The sequence below is a fragment of the Temnothorax nylanderi genome, unplaced genomic scaffold (genome assembly GCF_030848795.1).
Source record: "Temnothorax nylanderi isolate EJ_2023f unplaced genomic scaffold, tnyl_v1.0 TNYL_tig0564_pilon, whole genome shotgun sequence".
Taxonomy (NCBI): Eukaryota; Metazoa; Arthropoda; class Insecta; order Hymenoptera; family Formicidae; genus Temnothorax; species Temnothorax nylanderi.
In genome coordinates this window covers 89,797-94,804 of record NW_027249626.1, presented here as the reverse complement: position 1 = coordinate 94,804, position 5,008 = coordinate 89,797, and positions in this window count along the sequence as shown.

Below are 5,008 nucleotides of genomic sequence, written 5' to 3'. Positions count from 1 at the left end.
CATAAATGTTCAATGAAATACTGCATATTGTGTGCATATAAAGCTCAAGAAATGATAACAATTTTAAATATTTTATGCTTAATAAAATTATTTAAAAACATGTAAATAAATAAGTAAGACGTATACAACAATTTATCAAAAATTGCTTCGCAGACCTCTGCACTATGTGATACCAGAGGTATCACTTAAGCTGATCTGCAGCAAAGAACATTGTAATTAGGCTTCTCACAAGCTCGTCTCTTATACTAGCGCGTGATTTTTGATTACGAGAAAGTGACGCGTGTTATAGCCGCGTCGCGGCAGCGTGCGGTACTAGCGTTCGCGGTAATTGTTGTAAAATTATTTCCACCAGATTCAGCATGTGATTATCATGAGTTGGCTAAGTAACGTCAATATCTGAGCTCATATATTTCCTCATATACATGTTAACTTGTACTCATGATGTGTATCATCACAATATGATCACAAGACATACATTACATTTCGATCAATATCAGAAGATCATGACGTGATGAAATCTGATCATCAGGCATTGCTATCTGGGCGGTAACGCAAATTTGTCTCCCAAACTTAAGATATTGTTTACCGCGTCAGGGATAACTTTGTTGCTGATGTTGACAAGCCATTTCTTATTGTCAATATTGGAAAAGGGATGGCAATTGCTTTGCTTACTTATTAAATGGTGAAACTTTTTAACAAGTTTAATTCTAACCGATTGGCTGTGTTTAAATATTTTTCCATTGTTTAGGTTAAAGAAATTCCTTACCAAAAGGTCAGGCAGGCGCAAAAACAAACTCTCTTCAATTTTCGTAATGCTACACAATAAAAATTTTAAATGTTCATGTATGTCACTAATTTCAAAATTTAGTAATGCTCTCTGATAACGTCGTTTGGATTTATCCAACTTATACGCAATATAGGAGTTATGCAGGCGTATGTGAGATCTAATAGATTGTATGTGTGATGGTAATATATCTTGTCTTCTGCATCTCAGTAAGAAAATACGTTGTTGTGTCAAGGTGGCAATCATCTTCTTCGTCTTGATCCACGATTTTAACAACAACGTGCATTCCGTTCCAAATTCTTTAGTGATGGTACAGTAAAAACCTCCATGAGTTGTTGACACCATAATGTGAAATGCATAATGTGAACTGTAAAATGAATCGCGCGGCGGTAAACACGTATCCTCCAGCTTTTCGACGCTGTCCACGTATTCGTATGGAAAGACACCTTTTCGCGTCAATAATTCGAAATCGTCGTCGGATAACGCGGAAAATTTGGAACGTATAATTTTTAATTTATCCTTATTCAGGAAGGATGCCAATTTTGCGAGACTCGGGCTCAGAAACTTTTACGAGTCGATGAATCTTAATTTTATATCGTTTCGCGAATCTGATCTTTCGGCTGTGTCTTTCACGTGTTTAGTGAATGAGATGTACTTTTCCTTTGTTATAGGCAGTACATCGATCGAGCCTTCGAACGCGGCAGCTGTCTCCTTGATAATAGAGTGTGCGTCATAGTCCGATAGATTGTGAAAAATTACTGGGATGAAGTGAGAATCCTTATAATTCAGATTGCACGTTGAATGTTCTGGACCTCTATAACGCCCGGTCAGGTGGCAATAATCGCGTTCACACGATTATCATCCGGCGTGAACGGTTTTTCGCAAATGTGACATTGCGCCGCGCTGTGAAATGTCTCCCACTCGTCTCGCGTTACCATGCACACATTGTCTGACAAGATGTTCTTTACGCGATGCGCCAATTCTTTGAGTTCCTCGGCGAACCACGCAACGCAGTCATTATCGCGACGAAATCGATACACCGATAACGAGTCGTCGTACGAGCACTGTACGTAGTATCCTATACTACGTACCCGATGATGTTGATAGGCGTATGACGCGTGTTCCGTCCAGAGATGGTAGATTCAAGCCGCTTACAGCAAGCAGCAGCACAGCGCACACAAGCGAGCAGCCGTGTACGTGTGCGGCGGCTGTGCGCTCGGCGTTCGGCCAGCTTCGAGCGGCCGAAGAGCGTTGACATACATCTGCCGTCTCTTTCTTGCTCGAGCTAGCGTCGCCAGCCACGAGAATCGTAAAATCCTATCGTACTCGGCTCGCGCGTCTTACTCGCGTCTTCGCGTGTCCCTTTCCGCACTAGGCGCGAGACATTATCGTGTCTCTTGATTATGTCACAATTAAAACGTGAAAATTATTAATTAAATAAATCTTTTAATTATATTGAAATTTATCCTGTACATAAAAGATATAAAATTAATACATTTATAATACATTTATTTAAATACATTTGAACAAATGATTTTCTTCAAATATAAAATATATAAGAGCCAGTAAATTTCATTGCAATCTTTGCTGTAATAAACTTTTTTAATATATTCATTAAAAACTTATTGTTGGTATAACAACTTTATCTTTTTCTATACGTATTCCGAGCATTTTCAAATATTGTTATTCTGGAAACAATATTTGAAAATATAATTAGGTGTATTTATATTATAGTATATGTATAATGTTTCCATAAATAATTACAAATTAATAAATATTATTTTTTTATTTTGCTCACCATATCTTCTCTTAGTTTATCATCATCTTTGAGTCTCTCATTAAATTTTATAAATTCATGTCGCAATTTCACCATCGCACGACAGGGACTCGTCCCTCTGATATAATTACGGACAACGGAAATGTAGTGAAACTGTTTTCTATTTCTTGAAATAACACTCTAATATTTTTTAGATTCGGCGTATTTTGGAAACTATGTCTAACTAATTAATATTTGCGAGTCATACACGCTTGAAAAGAACCGAATTTTGCGGTGGAAACGTAGCGTCTTTTTAATAATAAAATTGCCAGTTTGGTCGAACAAAACCCCTGTGCTAATTGTTAATTATTTGCTGGCGACTCAACTTCTCAGTTTTGTTTATAAATTCAGTTAAATTGTCAATTGGGAGAGAAAGATTACGATTTTGAGGGAATTTATCAGCGTTACAAATTGGGTTTCTTTTCTTTGCATTAACTCATTACAAGTGCTTGTTACTTTTCTTTTAAAGAATTGGATATTCTTCTTTAGACCTGAGAATTTAGAATATGTAATTCAATTTTTCTGTATTAATAATTAAAATAAAAAAGATATTTATCTATATATCTGTAAGACTCTGTTTCTCATCACGCTCGTCGAAGACAAATGTATAAAAATATATTTATATTTCTCATATGATTTTTGTGAACTATATCACACCTAGGTAATAAATATTTATGTAAATAATCTTTTTTATTTTAATTATTAATACAAAAAAATTGAATTAAATATTCTAAATTATCAGGTCTAATTTGAGCGCCGTCGCCAGCAGCCGCGCCGCGAGAATCATGCCTACACGTGTATATTATATCTCGCCGCTTATATGTCCCTTTTCATACTTAAAAATAAAAATAAAATGGAAATATATTTTATACATAAAAGATATTAAGTTAAAGAAATGAAGAACAGAAAGAAGTAAAAATAATAAATGATAATAGAAATCCACTCTTGGCCAACATGTACGTCTTTTTTTCAGTTTCGTTATTAATTTTTGAAAAATAACTTATTGATAGTACATAAAGAAATTAATTAAAATTAAATTAAATGTTATGTTTCTCATGATTACTAATGGACTATACGTACATATCGCATTCAGAAGTAATGTTAAATTAGGATACTTTGCAATATTATTAGACTGATGTTTTAGAATCTCTTTCCACATGTTATCAAAATTTAATGTGGAAATATTCTTTTTTTCCTCAATAGTAAAATTATGATATAATGCAAGCCATTCTTCCTTTAAACTATTTTCATCAAAACCACTCAGGGTTTTTGTGATAAAAGAAATATCATTGAAAGATGTTTCTCCGTTGCTGTCAAATAAAGCTACAGAAGGTTTAAAAACTTGTAATTTATATAAAAATACATCATGCATTGGTAATCTTTTTCTAATTTCTTCGGCAGCAACGACATAAAATTGCAAACAGTTTTGTCAAATACTTGGAATTACATCTGCATGTCCTTCTGTGATTAATTTATCAAAATATTTCTCGCACTCTGATCCTAAATGAATATTGTTAATAGGTTTATGGTTTTTCTGCTCAGAAAATATTATACTTGTAAGTAAGTCTTTTAATACTTCAGACTTATTTGTTTTATCGCTAATGACTATTTCGTTAAGAAAATATTTTATAGTATCCCACGACTCGAGTAGTCTATCGACACATAAGTAATGTAAAAACCACCGCATAACTTCAAAATTTTGCGATTTTTTTCTTGGAAACATTCGCAAAATTCATCGAAAATAGCTGAACGCTTCGGACTGCCGTTAATATAATTTGAAATTTTTCTGAGGAATTCTTCACAGAATGGGGGTATTTTAGCGCATGCAGCGTGCGCAGCTAATGCAGCGGAATGGCATGAACATGAAAATGTTAATAAATTTTTGCACTTTTCTTGCAGTTTCTTTTTGAAAGATAAATGTTTTCCTGTCATCACACAGACGCATTATCGCATGACAGGGCAAGAATATTTGAAAACGGAATCTGCAGTTTATACATTTTGTATTTAAATGCATTAAATAATTTTTCTGCACTAGAATCTCTTGCATCAATATCAATTAGTTTTACTAATTGCGACCCAGTGTCTAAAGTCTCGAAATCAACGTATTGTACAAAAAACGTCATCCATTTGTTGTTAGTTATATCTGATGTTTCATCTATAAAAATAGAAAATTTCGTATGCTGAATGTTCTTAACGACATGATCTGTCTCTATCGGGCATAAAACATTTGATATAATATTTTTACATTTCGTTCGACCCATAATCATGCTTTTCAATAGATTCGAATCGTCTACCTGTTGAAAAAAACTGAGAATCTCTGTTACAGTTTGATGAGGGATATTTTTTCTGCAATAAAGGCAGCAAATCTAATATCTAAAGATTTTATTCGCTCATCAAACGACAAATGT